The following is a 17,533-nucleotide window of genomic DNA, read 5'->3' as shown; positions in this document are numbered from 1 at the left end:
AGTTTGAAATGTAGCTCACCCACGAAAGTGAATGTGAAGTTTCTGTATTCCATTAGTACGTTATATTGTTTCAATAATATATAGGTTTTACCATCGTTAGCTTGAGTTTGAGAACATAATTTTTGTTCTCTTTATATAACAACATCATATCTCCAGTGTTGACATCTTATGATTTTTACTATCTCATAGACTGACCACTGCTACTCATAGACAAATTCGCCAGTGAGGTTTATATTGTCATGCGAATAATGTATTTTGCATAGTTAACTAAAGTCCAAAGGTACCATCAATTTAACAAGTAAACATTTAAGCAAAACATTCTAGTGTTGTGGCTTTGTAGCTTACCACAAGTGGTGATTGTTTAATCTCATTTTATATTTTCTACTCGTTTATTGCTAAGTGACTGTATTATTTTATTACACAAACTGAAGAAGCAGTGTGTACTGTTGTCTAAATTTGTTTTTATCGACAATAAACATCTTTGGTTTAATGTTCTATTTCCATCATGATAACTATATGCAAAGTTTTAACAACTTGCGATCGAGGGTCTTGCCTTAGTACAACACTTTCCTCTAGATACTTTAATTGTGGATTTGCACTTATTTTCCAAGTGCCACTTCAATATATTACTGTTTTAATTGTTGTTCCTCAACAGATGTTTTTCGTTGTAAACGGTTCAGCATGGCCAAGTAGTTAAGGCGCTTTACTCACAATATTAAGGCTGCAGGTTCGAACCTCCGTACAAGCAAGCATACTCACCCCTTCGGCCATAGAAACATTATAATGTGACGATCAATCCCACTATTTGTCGGTAAAAGAGTAGCCAAGATTTAACGGTGCGTGGTGATAACTAGCTGCCTTCCCCCTATTCTTTCACTGCTAAACTAGGAACGGTTAGAGCAAATAGCCCTCGTGCAGGTTTGCGCAAAATTCAAAATAAACCAAACCGTTTCATCTCTTCTACAAAACTACATAACCAGCCTTTTATAATACATTATGCGCTTACTTCAAATACTTCTTAACATCAGCTTTTGGAAGATTGACGAAGTCATGGCGTACTTCTTATTAATACGAATTGGCTTTGATTTCTTGTCTTTCTCTTTCTCGAACAAGATATTGTCATAAAAGAGTAAACAAATATCACTGATACCAATATATCTCTGGTCATTAACTATATGGAGCTGATACTTGCTGAAATGATCTTTCTGCTTGATGCTTGTTTCATGTATAATAGATTTCGCACCGAAGTTTTCGGTCTGAGCATCCTAGAGTTGTTTATTGAACTATCTATATTCATCAACAATAGTCTAATTGATTATCATGTCAGTCTCCTTCAGAAAGAGTTAAGACGTACATGGTTCTGGCAATGATTATGCATAATACTAATCCATATTTCTGGAACTTTGGTTGGTCGTTTTACTATTCAGGGCCCGGCATGGTCAGGTGGTTAAGGCGCTCGACTCGTAATCCGAGAGAGTCGCGGATTCGAATCCCCTTCACATCAGACATGCTCGCCATTTCAGCCGTGGGGGCGTTGTAAAGTTACGGTCAATCCCACTATTCGTTGGTAAAAGAGTAGTCCAAGAGTTGGCGGTGGGTGGTGATGACTAGCTGCTTTCCCTCTAGTCTTACACCGCTAGATTATGCTAGCGCAGAGAACCCTCGCGTAGCTTTGCACGAAATTAAAAAAACAAATAAACGAGTTTCCCATTCAGCCGTTTTGATAACAAAATTTCTGGTAAGCATTTTCATGCTGATGAGCATTTTGGAAGATAAAGATGTACTCGTTCAAGAAAAGATGGAAATTACATCTGGGATGACGTCAAATAGCTCTTTATGGGTTCTCGTGTTCTTTATTATCCAGTAAACTTGTGAACTTATTTGAGTTTACCTGTACTTGTGATAACATAAATGACATAAAGAATTACTGACAAATGAGTCCAAAGTATATGAACCTACAGGCACAGCAAAAGCTACTGTTCACACTAGAAATATGAGAACACTGAATTATTCATTACGTTATACTATCCAGTATCACTTGCGTGGTTTCTCTAATATCTTCGAAAACACTACAAGTATAAACACAAATTCAACCTTGGGAAACTTTCCAAGATTATATGTTTAAAAAAAAAGTTGTCTTTGAAACGTTTCTCTTTCAAATATTTTATTACGTACATCATCAGCATAAATGGTATTCTGTTTACTTTCTTACGTCCACCACATTACTATAAACCTATCCCATTTCTTACGTTTAACACAAGTACTGGTGTAATTTTCCACCTTGTGCCCGGCCCGACCAGGTAGTTAGGGCGCTCGACTCGTGATCTGAAGGGCGCGGGTTCGAATTCCCGTCACACCAAACATGCTCACCCTTTCAGTTGTGGGGAAGCAATTATGTACAATCAATCCCATTATTCGTTGGTAAATGAATAGCCCAACAGTTGGCGATGGGTGGTGATAACTAACTGCCTTCCCTCTAATCGTACACTACTAAATTAGGTACGGCTAGCACAGATAGCCCTCGTGTAGTTGTTTCACCTGAATTAAATGCACGTGCATTTTTAGTTTTTGTCTTTGTTTTGAGAAGCTGCGATTTCCTCAACATCTAAGACAACGTAGAATGAAGTAATACCTCTGGCTTTTATTAATATTTTTAATAGCAGTAATTTCTTGACCCGTTTGAACGGTTTTTTTTTTTACTTTCTTTTATGTGCTACTTCGCAAAATTTGAGAGAAGTACACTTTGTTTATCCAAACATACTTCTTTTTCATCTACCTTTTCCAATATTGAACATTAGAACTTTAATACTTAGTTACCACTTTATTATGAACTTTTTTGAACTAGTTTTGTGAAATAACAATTTTTATGCGCTCAACTCGTAATCCCAGGATCACAGATTCGAATCCCCGTCACATCAGACATATTCGCACTTTCAGCCGTGTGGACGTTAAAATGTTACAGTCAATCCCACTATTCGTTGGTGAAAGAGTAGTCCAGGAGTTGAAGGTGGGTGGTGATGACTAGCTGCCTTCCCTCTAGTCTTACATTACTAAATTAGGGACGACTAGCGTGTTCCTAGTAGCGTATAGCTTTGCGCAAAATAAAAAAAACAAACAACTATCCAGTTTCTTACATCCATCCCAAGCACTTCTCTAACTCCATCCACTGTATTTCGTCGATCAAAACGCTGCGGTAAATTCTGTTCTCTTTCTTAAGTCAATCAGAAGTGTTGTGTTACTCTGACTATATCTTACGGCATCTTCAAAGTAGATTCAGACAAGACGATATAGTAATGCAGAACCATTTATTTCTTTTGTTTTTAAAAATGTTTATAAATAGTTCACATGGTAGAACTTCAACTGTTACAGATATCATAAATGCTGTTTTCTCTTGAATTAACTTCTGGTTTAGTTTGTTTTGAATTTCGCGCAAAGCTACACGAGCCTTCCCTAATTTAGCAGTGTAAGACAAGAGGGAAGGCAGCTAGCTAGTCATCACCACCCACCACCAACTCTTGGGCTACTCTTTTACCAACGAATAGTGAGATTGACCGTCACAATATAACACCTACCACGGCTGAAAAGGCGAGCATATTGGTGTGATGGGGATTCGAACCCGCGACCCTCAGATTGCAAGTCGAATGTCTTAACCACCTGCCCTTTATTAACTTCTGTATTTCTTGTTTTCGGTATTTATTTTTCAGGTCCAAAATTTTCCCATTATCCGCAGTTACCTTTTCTTTTCTTTTTTGTATAAATAACCTCACTCTACCAACAGTTTAAACAGCAATAATTAACTTGCAATGAAAACTTTTCTCCCAGTAACCACGAGTCATAATATGTTATACTAAGAAAAGCATTCTGAAACATATTTTTCTAGCCGTCACCTCTTTTACACTTTTAAATCGCGATATGTTTTGCAACTAAATCTCACTCCAAAAGCATCGCATATCTCAAAACTTTTATTATCATTAAATGAGTATATATTTCAAAACAACTGGTTTACATTTTTTCGTTGCAACCTAAAACCATTTAATTTCTCATAAACATTCTCTACGAGTAATATCTCCTTTTATTTACTATTTGTTAATGGTTAACTAACTAATTACTTACTGACTAAAGTTTAGCTTTAAAAAAAAAAAAAAGATATGATCCAATCACGTTTTATGTTACTTCATCACAAATATTTAAACATGAAAGACATTATTCAAATATTTGTCAAGTTTGTCAATAGATGGCAGGATTAACTCATATGTTGGTGAAATTCTTCAATGCCTAATTGTGCTTATTGTAGAGAACAATTACTGGACGTTACACACCAGGCTTATTATATATGTATGTGTGTGCGTGCATGTCATATTAAACTTTGAATCAAGCACACAAAAAGTGTTACTTTTCATTATATTTTCATATAGATTTGCTGATTGTTCGAAATGTTAGACGTGATTGAAAAGGAGAAAAATAAACGCTTCATAATTTATACACAATTGCTAAACTACAACAGAAAAAGCTTTATCTTAGAGATATTAAATGAAACAGTGCATTTTTATATCAGATGTTAACATGTATACTATTTCTTAACTTGCATTTTATGATCATTATTTACTTCATGTATTATTTTCATATTCAACTCAAAAAAATTCTATTCGATTATATTGTTCCCAAACAATGGTATGGAATGTGTAATAATGCATAGTTTCAGGCTGCTTTGGTGGCAAAGTAATTATTATTTTTATTTGTACCTATTTATATGCATTACCAACCAGAGAAACACCAAGTGCTACTTGGGAATTGGATAACTAAATTTTAGCTGATTTGTAGGTGTTTTTTATGGAGTTTGTAGTTTTTAAGATTTTAAGTGTAGAAGTTGATTGAATGTCCTTCATATGCCAATATTGGATAATTTCATAAATAGGTTGAATACGTTATATTTGGAGACTCACCATGTCCTTGAACTCCATATATGTCGACACTTCTGGTCAAGCTTTATTTCACGACAGTGTGTATTGACGATATCTCTGTAGTGCATGTTTCATTCAAAGAGGCTCTATCGTGAGGCTGTTTTATTGTAAACACACCCCTCCTTTCAGCTGCTTTCCATAGTTCATCTGGTGTACTAAGAAGACTATTTCCCAGCATCCGACTCGTCTGGTATCTCAGCTATTCCATGTGCTATACCCCTTTCCTTAATCCAGCTGTTCGAGGTATACGGTAGTTAAGTGGATATTTTACGGAAGCAAATTATGCAACCGTAACTTGAGGCAATTTTATGGAAGGAGGTCCTTCTTTAGAACGGTACGTATAGGACCACGTGGATAACCTTAGTCGCTGACTTTTGTGTTTTTATATTTTCACTTGTTACAAGAAACACGCTTTGATTGCTGTCTCTGGAGTGCGACTTCTTGCAGGTCTCCTTCTCGGTGATCTTGAGGTCCGAAATTGATCCATAGTACATTGATTTCTTACGCCATTAAGTATAAAGGGTAATCCCATTTTCAAAATTAGAAATTCTCGATTGAAACACATCTTTTTCATCCGAGTACAATAATATTTGGTGTCGGAAGTGGTTGTTACATACCTTTCATTCTCTCGTTGGCTCAGGCTTATAACACTAAAAATTAGGTTTCGCTTTTGCTGTGGACGAAGCACAAATAACTAATTGTGTAGCTCTGTGCTTAATAACAAGCAAAACAACAAAAACATAGCCTTCTATTATCCATCAATTTACCGTGGCATCACACTAAGTACAGAACTATAAACAATGACAATGTGTAATCCTGACATGCGTTATTTCACCGCACTTCTACATCGGCTATGTTTGACACGTGGTTTTATTGATTTACATATTCAAAATCGCTTTAATATAACATACTCAGCCTTTTTATATAGTGATCATGAGATCTATTGCCTTGATGTATTAGCTGTACAAGTATCTGGCGCGAAGGAAGTTTATTGGCACGCCCACAACTGGCCGTGTACAGTGAATGGTAGTTGACTCAGAATGATGTGGGCTTAAGAATCTGAATCCCACCCCCTTATTGAATTTGTGTTGGAAGTCTGCTGGTTCTTCATTTATGTTTGGCAGATACCGGCGGAACATGGTATACGAACGCCTTTTTGTGTGGGTGCTATTACAGCAGTCTCAATTTATCTGTTTATTTTTTGCAGCTGGTATAACTCTGTTTATCAATTTTGTATTCTTAATATAATTTATGTTGTACCTAAATGAATGCAATGATATATGTGTAATAAAGTGATAATGTGGATAAGTGAAAATATCCGGATTTTCACTTTAATAGCTCTTTATGATGGCTAACTTATCCTGGTATCATACATACTGAAAAATGCTAATTAAATCATAAAATTAATTCTGTCTGAGAATTTATCACAAAATGAGGGTATACTACAAACTTCAGAGACATTATATTAGAAATTGCTATTTTAAAACAATTCATTATACTTTTTTAGCTCATTATTGAGTTTTATATGCAAAAACGGCTCGTTTGGGCTGATAAAACACTTTTCTCAGCCCAAACGAGCCGTTTTTGCATATAAATTTTCTCAACAAGTGGGTTTCTCGTCATCACTGATCATTATTGAGTTTGCTTTAGTTTGTAAGCAAATTAAGTTTACAAATGAATGTTTATGTTGAAGTTTCCTGTTCATTCATATCCCTTATATTTCGTAGTTATGCAACAAAAATATTTCAATGAGCAAATAAAAAAGATATATATCTTAAATATCCTTAACTAATCCTACTCTATCTATTAAAACAAGTTTTCCATTTTGAAAGCAATTCAAGTATAATGATTTAAACAAATAAAACTTGCTTCATAATAAAACTATCCTTTCTTGAACTTAAAAGTAATTCTTTACAAAAGACTTATAACAATGTCTCCTTGTATTCCATATTGACCTAACTTTTCTTTTCAATATTTTACTCATGACTCGTGGAATGGTGAACGAAGGGGGGAAGTGTTGCTCTTTGAACGTCCTGTTTATAGAGAATTGCTGAAAGGCAGCACGTGCTCTATCGTCTCTCTCCTTTCTTTCTTTTTTGTCTACAAGAGGTCATGTTTAGTTCTATCGTCTTGTGAGAACTGTCGTACCCGCTCTCCTATCAGCACCAAACACTCATTAAAGAATGACGTACGTCAATTATGGATCTAAGCTCTTGCCTGGCAACGCCAAACCACATGGTGAACTTTGAATCTTGTATGTAGGAGATTACGACGAATGGCCCGGGTCTTTGTGTACAAATTGCTTGTCAGCATCGAGAAGCTATCCTCACAAATTCTTCATCAAACCAAATGATGCTAATGTTTGTTTTTTTTCTTTTTCATAAAGTTCTACCATCAACTTACACAGAACAAAGAATAAACTAACAGACCTTTTAAGTGATTAAAATAAATAATTTTCGGGTTTCTCATGCCTTATTAAGTATGACTATTATATTTTAACATATTATAAACAAAAATCACCGTTATAATATTAAATATAAGTTGTTTGATTTTAACATTGTAATATTTTTAGTAGTGTTTCAGTGATGTAAATTTAGTACAAATATATATATATATATATTTATCATGAGTTGTAAAAAGTCAAAACTCGTTTATCAATATTAATTATGTCGATTTATTTTCATCTTGTATTAGCTGTTGAACTTATTTTCATCAGCTGTGCAGCTGGTCATGTTTGGTTGCTGTTGACAGCAATAAACGGGCAATTAGTGTCCGTTCATAGTTCAGAAAGATGTTAATAATATACATGGAAGAAATATTATCCAAATCTTCTGACAGTTGGTCGAGATTTATTAGCTAACTGGCAAATATGTTGTTTTCTTATAGATGTTTAAAACATACGTGAATTCAAACCTTCTAGAAACAAAAACAAAATACACCCCTTCCACCTCCAATAGAAGAAAAAAAAATCCTGAGATAACTAATGACATACGTTTGCTGTAATGGGATTTTGTTGTTGTTGTTAGACCAAACAACCAGACAGCTGGCAGTATTAATCCATCACTTCTGAGGGTATCGTATCCTGATCTGTGTAAATCCGTTATTTTAGTAAATGTGCAGAACAGATCTGTGCTATATAAAATCAAAATGCTTATTGTTATAGGTAAGAAACCCAAGGAAACACAATATCTGTTTAGTTGTTCTGAGACGTGAAAAAGAAAAATGCTTTGCAAATACGTCAAAAATTGGGAAGCAACTGTAGTGTTAGCGATACCAGTGTTGCTTTTTATAATGTAATGTATTTTTTAATGAATAAGATGTCAGTGACATTCGATTTTTGATCAAAACCCTGAAAAAATTAAAAGAGTTTACTAAGAAGACTATAAAACATATACAATAGCTCAGCATTTAAACAATGTCCTGTTTGTTTGTTTAAAAGTGTGCTTGCATGGTAAAATTGTGTGTTGCATACCATTAAACTTTGCGTACAAATTACTTCTAACTAAAAAACTATAAAATATCAACAAATTAATTTTTATTCATGATATTATACATCAATAGTTGAAGAGACTGGTTAAAGAACAAGGACTACTTTTTATAAACTTCTAATAGATTTATGTACAGGCGTCACATACAATATCAGACATGAAGTTTGATCTTTAAATTTCTTAATACTGTATGATTAAATGTGTCTTCTCTCGTTTACAAAGTGTTTTTGCAGGAATAATTCATTGTTTAAGCTGCAGAGTTTAATAATCAGGTAATACGTTAATCTGGATAGCATGTTAAAATGCTAAATTCTTATTTTTCATTTATTTATTGACAGCGATGAGGGCGTAAATCACCCTCTCAACCACTCAAATGCCATGTAGTTTCGTTTTATTTTCTTGGAATTCTAAACACACAGCAACTTTTATTACACATTATAGCATATTCATAGTCTTGATTTCAAAACCATAAATCAAGTTAAAACTGAATCAAATTCGTACATGTCATTAAAAGCTGAACACTTTGAGAGAATGGTGTTCATATAAGTACATGTCGTAATTATAGTGTTAACATTTACAGTTATTACTTTGTGTTTCACTCCATATGACAAGAAATATACGTTCAACCAACAAACACAACCAATTATTCATAAAATATTTTACTACGTTCACCCGAAGATAAACTGCGACCACCCATGTAGTTGTACATATTAGCTTTATAATAAAGTTAGCTTGTGATTGGCCAGTCTTCCACACTGAATCACAGGTGGTCCTCTTCATGACGAGCTTGGAGCCAGACAAATTAAGTGAACTAGGGCAGTTTGTTTTTACGGCCAGGGGTCCTACAGTGATAATATTGTTTCACAAACTACACGTAGCTTCCTTTATAGGGGTCACTAAGAATTCGCAGGTTAGGTATTGTTATTAAATGACTATTTCAAACGAGTTTCTTTTGATTGTATAGAGGATTACACGGAATTTTTATCACTCAGAGTGGAGCACAAAATAAATTCTAACTACTGGTATTGTCTTAAGGCTAAAAGTTGAAAACATTATCCGTGTGTAAGGGCTAATGAAGTTTATTTTATAAAGTGCTATGAAATGTGTGTGTATATCATTAGTTAAATTGATTTTTTTTCATTAATTAATAGAACACTGATATCCTTCTCTCTTTTTAATGGGAGGTACATTTTATGAATCGAAGTTAGTTTCTCTGTTAATCATAACACAATAATGGATATATATATAGTTGAGTAAGAATTATTCAAGATATCCCGGAATAGTTATCCTGAATTATAAGAATTTTATATGTCAAACGTTTATTATGTGTATTACAATAACTCCACATACACGACAAACAAATATACGAGAAATGCGACTTATTACGTCTGAAAACATCCATTAATACATGAGGAAAAAAATATAAATTTCAATTGTAGATTTTGGAGGAGATAAACACTTCATAAGGCAATATTTTGAAGGAGATGACACTTCATAAGACAAGATTTTGAAGGAGATAAACACCTCATAAGACAAGATTTTGAAGGAGATAAACACTTCGTGAGGCAATATTTTGAAGGAGATAACACTTCATAAGACAAGATTTTGAAGGAGATAAACACTTCATAATACAAGATTTTGAAGGAAATAAACACTTCATAAGACAAGATTTTGAAGGAGATAAACACTTCATAAGGCAATATTTTGAAGGAGATAACACTTCATAAGACAAGATTTTGAAGGAGATAAACACTTCATAAGATAAGAGTAGAAAAACAGATTCATAAAAATAGGCTAAAGTGACGATAGTGTTGGACATTTTCTTATCATTTAAGAGCCACGGAGGTGAAGTTTTGCTCTAGTAGATTGTTTAATTGCACAATTTTTCATAAGATTTCAGTGTGTGTGTTTTTTTTACATACTTATTAACGCTTAACTTAACATTTTACTCCTAATAAAAGCAATCAGTCGTGTGAAAATTGAACTGCTAGATATAAGCAATAGGTAATCACTGTTTTTATAATCATCATGTAATCCTTAACTCGTGTACAAAATCCTTGAGCTCTGTATTCTAAAATTGTTTCATTTTTTAATTAACTGGACATAAAGATAAAATATGGCTTTTTATGCGGAATATTATAATCAGAATACATACTAATATTCAATTTCACATGAATATTTTCCTTTTAGTTCTATATAAACTTATATTTCTTCATAAGAAGTGCTGGGCTTTTGAAGTTCTGATGGAGCGTTGGCGAAAAGAGGGAATTGGACGTTTACACTTTGAATCAACGTCTCCAAAACCCGTAAACTAACAGAAGAAGTCAAACAATGCTGGCGCCAGTCTACATTAAAATTGTCTCGTGTGAGGAAACACTGTGGTATTTCATTTATTTTTATTTGTTTTATACTTTTGTTTAACTGGTTTAATTATATTAGACTTCGTAATTTTATCAAGGAGGCCCAAACTGTCTTCTATTTCTTAGAAAATGTTCGCATACTATGGTTACGTTTTGAAACACGTGTGTACAATTCCTTTTACTTTGCCACCAGTAAGTAATACGAGACGATGACGTTTAGTTCCGTTTATTTGTTATTTTCGTCGTCACAAGATCTCGATCATTCTCTGTCCTTCAACTTTCTTAATAAAGTTCACAAATGTTTACTGATTGAAAAAATAAGGTGTAGAACGAGCATCTCGATTAAGTAGGTACATATGTTTATATATCGTTAAAGCTATACAGTGTCTGGCTAGTACTTTTGATTTTAATGATATGAAGTGTTGGAAATAATTATGGAAAAACGACTCGGAGTAGTGAAATTAAAGACAACTATTAAAGTTTTGCCGTTAGGCCTGGCATGACCCGTAATTTGAGGGTCGCGGGTTCGAATCCCCGTCGCACCAAACATGCTCGTCCTTTCAGCCGTGGGGGCGTTATAATGTGCGGTCAATCCCCCTATTCGTTGGAAACAGAGTAGCCCAAGAGTTGGCGGTGGGTGGTGATGACTAGTTGCCTTCCCTCTGGTCTTACACTGTTAAATTAGGGACGGCTAGTGCAGACAGTCCTCATGTAGCTTTGCGCAAAATTCAAAAACAAACAAAAAGTATTACTGACAATTTATCATGTGGAAACTAAGAGCACCAAAATCTAGTTATGTGTTGATATTTTACACTGCCACACCAGTATAAATATTATTAAAGCATAGGTAGTCATTCCACAAGGCTTCTAAAAGCAGTTTTTTCCAGATAGTAAAGAAAAACTTCATTCTATAAATACTTTATCCTATGAAGGAAATAAAAACTGCACTGTAAGTATCACTCTTCATAAAAGTAAAAAAAAACAAAAAAAATTTTATTCAGAAAGAAAATAAAAATCTACACTGCAAGCATTACCCCTTTAATAAGAGTATGTGTGTGTGTGTGTTTCCTTTTACCAAAGCCACGTCGGGCTATCTGCTGAGCTCCCCGAAATAATAAGAGTAAAATCTGCCACACTGTTAACAGGTGTCCCGTTATGACAGCGGTAAGTCTTCGCATTTACAATGATAAAATCAGGAGTTTGATTTCCCTTGATAGACATAGCAGGTAGCCAGATGTGGCTTTGTTATAAGAAAACACATAAACACACTCTATTAACAGAAAACTAGACTCAACCATTACTTCTTTCTTAAAAATAAAACCTTACTCTAGAAATCCTTTTCTGCAAATAGAAAAGTTCAATTACAGTGATAACTCTTTTCTTGAAACCAAATACCTTAAACAAACGACTTTCATTTAGTAATTGAGAAAACAAAGTAATTTTATAATCCCTCTTCTAAAGAAAGTAAAGAAAGATTACAGTGAAAAAAAAAAAGGCAACGGTAATAAATACAGTGATATTTTGAAACATGGAAAAGACCCTCAAATTATATACGACTGTCATTTGTATATCTTTTGCTCCCCTTTATTGAAACCTAATATGTTTTGTAACCCAAAATAAAACATAACAAGAATTGTGCCAAGGAAAGCCACGAAGAGTACCTAGCAGTGTTTTCGGCAGCTTGCGGTGTCTTTGTTGTGTGGAAACTGAGAAGTAAAAAGACACTCCTCACTATTGACCTTTTGAACCTGCCACGAGACACACATACATATAAAATGGTGCCTGGTTGCTTGGTGTTTCTCGCTGCTGTTCCAGGAATATTTCCTTCTTTTTTATTTAATTGTGTGCGTGCCGTTGACCCTTTGCCAGGATTTTGTTTTTCTGTTTGATAATGCCGACAAAAAAGCTCTTACTAAAGAACGTTATTAGGCAACATAGCTGTTATTTAAAAAATAAGTATTAATATTTTGTTTATGTTTCCATTGCCCTGTGTTAAGCTGAATACGAGAGAAATATACATAAGATCTCTACCGCAACATCTTTCCTTCTGGTGAAGACCATCTGCACAAAATTCTGAATATTCTCTATTAGTGTTTGTTTGTATAATTGCACTGATACTGATGAGACGACACATATAACATTATCTTTTATCTGTATAAGGAAGAATTTTCTAAGCAACAGCAGAAAGCACATAGTTATAATGTTTTAAACGTAATTTAGACAATTTATATGACGTGGCTGCTTGTAGTGCACATTAAAATCTCAGAACCAGTTTTCAAGAGTGACTTGGATTTCGAATTTAATTACAAAACTGATCTAAAACATATTAAATGTATCATCATTTACACAAAAATAAATATATAGATGACTTTGTATATCTTAGACAGTAGGTGCAATGCAATTAAATAATTATCAAGTATATCTGTGAACCGTGAGTATGAAAGGTTCACCTCTTGCATTACCATTTCAAGAAACAGTCATTTTTGTCAAATTGTAACTTGAGAAATAATTCAGCTTTAACTTTAAAACTTTGGCGTCAAGAATGAGCAAAGAAAAGAGAGGTCTCAAAAATTAATACGTACTTATAGCTTAAAATGAATGTATATATTAACATTCTGAAGGCCCGTGTACTCAAACTTAGTTTGTTTGTTTTTTTTTTATTTCGCGCAAAGCTATTCGAAGGCTATCTGCGCTAGCTGTCCCTAATTTTGCAGTGTAAAACTAGAGGGAAGGCAACTAGTCATCACCACCCACCGCCAACTCTTGGACTACTCTTTTACCAACGAATAGTGGGATTGACCGTCACATTATAACACTCCCACGGCTGAAAGGGCGAGCATGTTTGGTGCGTCCGGGATTAGAACCCGCGACCCTCAGATTACGAGTCGCACGCCTTAACCCCCCCCCCCAACCATGCCAGGCCCTCAAACTTACTACAAAAGTATAATATCATTAGTGCAGGTCCAGTTTTGAATATCACAATAAATATACCCCTCAATCTAAAAGCTTATAATGCTAAAAATTGGATTCGATACACGTGGTGGGCACAGTACAAACATGGGTATCTGCAGGGTAGGAGTAAGATGGGACACTTCTTCCCCCCTATAATATGAGAAGCATAATTTTTTCTTTATTCACTCAATATATGTGCATAAACTTTTTATTCAATTCACCATTTCACATTACTTTGCCCTTCCCTGGAAATATTTCTGCAGACGCCCGTGAATGCAAATAGACCATTGTGCAACTATGTCCTTAGCGCCAAACAAACAAACCACAACCATTTAAAATGATTGCTGATTCCCCTCTTCCATAAGTATAGAATATCTGATTATTTAGATATACTTCTAAATTTCAGTGTAGAAGTTTTTATGTAGCTATAACATCTCTGTAAACCAGTTGCACTAATCTTGTATATTGTACAAAAGTCTCATAAAAATAAAGCTTGTTACATAGACTTAGACTTGCCTTGCCCTGTTTCTTTGTCATGCTCTCTTGGAATGGAATCACACTCATTCCAAGGGGTAGTATGAAAATTTGTACAAGTTAGTAATAATATAGTATGACTGTTTATCTCCCTTGAATGAATTTATTTGGAATAATCACTGACGTAGACTATTTACGGATTACGGGATGCGAAACTAGTTCCTCTATTTGGGTTGAAAGTTTAGCACTTAGTTGTTTTGTTTTCCTGTCCTTGTCCTGTGCTGTCGCAAATCTTTCTACCACAGTAGCCAGTTATAGCCTCATTGTGGATGAAAAGTCTGCCAGCTGAGCGATGACGTATTCATTGAATACATTTGATTTTATTTGCACACTCAAGTTTGTTTTAATTTTTAGCGTATACATACATAATTTACTATTTGGGTTCTGTCCACCGCATGGAATTGAACTCCGAATGGTAGCGTCATAAGGCCAAAAATGTCCACTGGCCCATCGGATGACGCACATTTTGATATCGGTACTTCTTCTCTTCTCTGTCTTTATTCTGTTTAATTTTGCGCAAAACGAACTCCTGGAATCTGCAAATTGCGGGTACTTGCTTTCTATCTAATGTTTATTAGTATATCCGAAAAACAAAGAAGTTTGTTTAAGCCTTTAACAGTAACAAATTTATGCCACTCTGTCAGCATCTCCTAATATACAAGTTATCAGTAATGTTAACGTTCAGATCGGCTTCATATAATTGTAGAAAGTCCATTAAGGCCACGAAATTATTCGGGATTTAATTAAAGGGATTATTTAACTACTGAGCTTGCAAACACTTAAATCCTGCGCCATGTTAATTGTTTCTTTTGAAAATAATAATAATCCGTGTAATTAAAAATTAGTTATTGCTATAGAGTGTGTTTAGAATGCCTTTCTTCGATTTTTAACATTATTCTATTATTCTACAGTAATATCAAGATTAGGGATAAAAGGAAAAAAGTATGTTCCTTACTTGGTGTATACGTGAACCATAAAATTTCTTACGACCCTGTAAAAAAGCAGCAATAGAGATGTAACCTTTATGATGACTTCCATTCCTTATTAAATTACCTGGGTAAATTGTATACAGCAGTATCTATTCTCTCACGTAACCCCTACCTACACGGTTGAGACAAGTGGGCAGAGAGATAGCTTTATTGCCCAGTTTCTCCAGTATGGCTGGCCAACTTCTAGAGAGCTATAGCCTTGCTGACAAAAAGTTTCCTAAATTGTGACTTGGAGATCTGTGAGAGCACCAGTTAGTAAAGTTTGTCTAGTGTTCTTACTCCACGACACAAATAAAGCGCCAGCCAAACAACGCGTAATATTCCAATTGATTATATTTTTCTCAGTTACTATTAATCATGTTCATTTCCTCTAAACCTGGTTATTTAGTTATATTTAGTCTCGGTGACCGAATGTGGCCTGGTGGTTACGGTGTCGGGCATTGAGATCATGGCCGTTTAGACCACGTTTGCAGAAGGTGTCGTTGAGGATGAAAACTTCAATTACAATTCTTGCTTGTGAGTTTCCAGTGAAGTATTTTTGTGCTGAACAATTGCTTCAGCCTTGTCTCTTTCCAAACACGTTTTTACACCCACTCTTGGCGATTGCGGTTTTAGCTACTTGTGCACCGTTATTCTTTAACCTTCAAATTACCAAGTTGTGTTTATGTTGATGACTACCGGTAGGGTCCGCATAATGCATCCGTTGAATAATTTTACATTTTTTTACTGCTACAATACTCATAGCAAAAACCTATCCACAGAAACTGGACAAAATCATGTATGTTTTTACTTAAAATTCACAGAAGAACCTAACCCTAATTAAAGAGATAACAATCAACAGAATCAGTGGACCCATAAGCAGTTTGGTGTTCAAACAAAGGGTTTATAAAAATTAGTTTAATAAGCCTTTAAGGATAATGACCTCTTCAGTAATATTGGGGTTAGTAGAGTTAACATGTGAGACCTTCACGCTATGTTGAAATACCTAACATGTTAGGCAAACTGTTTATTTCATACAAAATATTTCCTATGTTTGGTCTCCACCTCAAAAAATGATAACACAGTAATAAACAAAATTATTTTGTAAGAGAAAAATACACACACTTTAATTCATAAAATTCAGTTACTTAAGTGATCCTGATTTCAGTTGAAGAACTCGCTGAAGTTTCACTTCTAAGAGGGTATACAAAAAAAATTGCTATTTCGATAACACTTGTTTTATTGTTTTAATTCCCATTTACGCTATGTTTAAAGTTTACGTTGATCTAAAAAAATATAATTTACCTTTTAACTCTAACACTAAATAGAAATAATGTTCACATAGTGACTTGCTTAGTTAAAAAAAGAACTTTTAAACTTTGTCAAACGGTCTCTTATCAAATAGCAACTATTTCTTCCACTAAGATCAACAGTTTTACACACGCACACAAACACATTCGAGTTTGTCGCCACTTCCTATGAATGTTTCAATTACCTTTATACTTTTACAATTGTCTTGGTTAATTAAGTGTCTGTTTGTTTTGTTTGTTTTTTTGGAATTTCGCACAAAGCTACTCGAGGGCTATCTGTGCTAGCCGTCCCTAATTTAGCAGTGTAAGACTAGAGGGAAGGCAGCTAGTCATCACCACCCACCGCCAACTCTTGGGCTACTCTTTTACCAACGAAAAGTGGGATTGACCGTCACATTATAACGCCCCCACGGCTGGGAGGGCGAGCATGTTTAGCGCGACGAGGGCGCGAACTCGCGACCCTCGGAGTACGAGTCGCGCGCCTTACGCGCTTGGCCATGCCGGGCCTTAATTAAGTGTCACCAATTACCGTTGTTTATATAACAATTTCCACAGTTGAAAACTCAGACACATTATTACAAAATACGATCAAGAAATATTCATATTATATCAACAACACAAATCATTTGAACATCTCTTCCCACTCTTCACAATAGCAAATCTTAGTGACAGTTCTCTTAATTATTACTTCACAGCTGTTAACTTGTTCAAGCACTAAATCCCTTAGGCGTCTTTTTTCTCTCGATTTTGGTTTCATGTTAAGCGGCATCGATGAGTTAAATGAAGTTAGAACACCTCTTATCCGCTTGGTTAATAAATATTTACAAAGAGGAGTAATAAAGACATGTTAATTGTCAGAGTCTGCACCGAAGAATTAACGAAAGGCAAGTTAGGATATCAAACTATGGTTGCAGAAGCAGGTTATGATGTTAAGATGTGGCCCGGCATGGCCAGGTGGGT

The 17,533-nt window shown here is 34.7% G+C and overlaps 1 protein-coding gene across 1 annotated transcript in view; it reads right to left on the bottom strand.

The window, feature by feature from the left end:
• Nucleotides 1–5,815, bottom strand: part of LOC143225578 (bestrophin-2a-like) — a 68,347-nt gene extending 62,532 nt beyond the window's left edge. The window contains exon 1 of the mRNA XM_076455275.1: nucleotides 4,944–5,815. The gene's annotated coding sequence lies outside the window, so the exon portion shown is untranslated. The remainder of the gene's footprint in view (nucleotides 1–4,943) is intronic.
• Nucleotides 5,816–17,533: the final 11,718 nt, after the last annotated feature.

This window comes from Tachypleus tridentatus, chromosome 9 (genome assembly GCF_004210375.1).
Source record: "Tachypleus tridentatus isolate NWPU-2018 chromosome 9, ASM421037v1, whole genome shotgun sequence".
In the NCBI taxonomy this organism is placed as follows: domain Eukaryota; kingdom Metazoa; phylum Arthropoda; class Merostomata; order Xiphosura; family Limulidae; genus Tachypleus; species Tachypleus tridentatus.
This window is presented reverse-complemented; position numbering and strand designations above follow the sequence as displayed.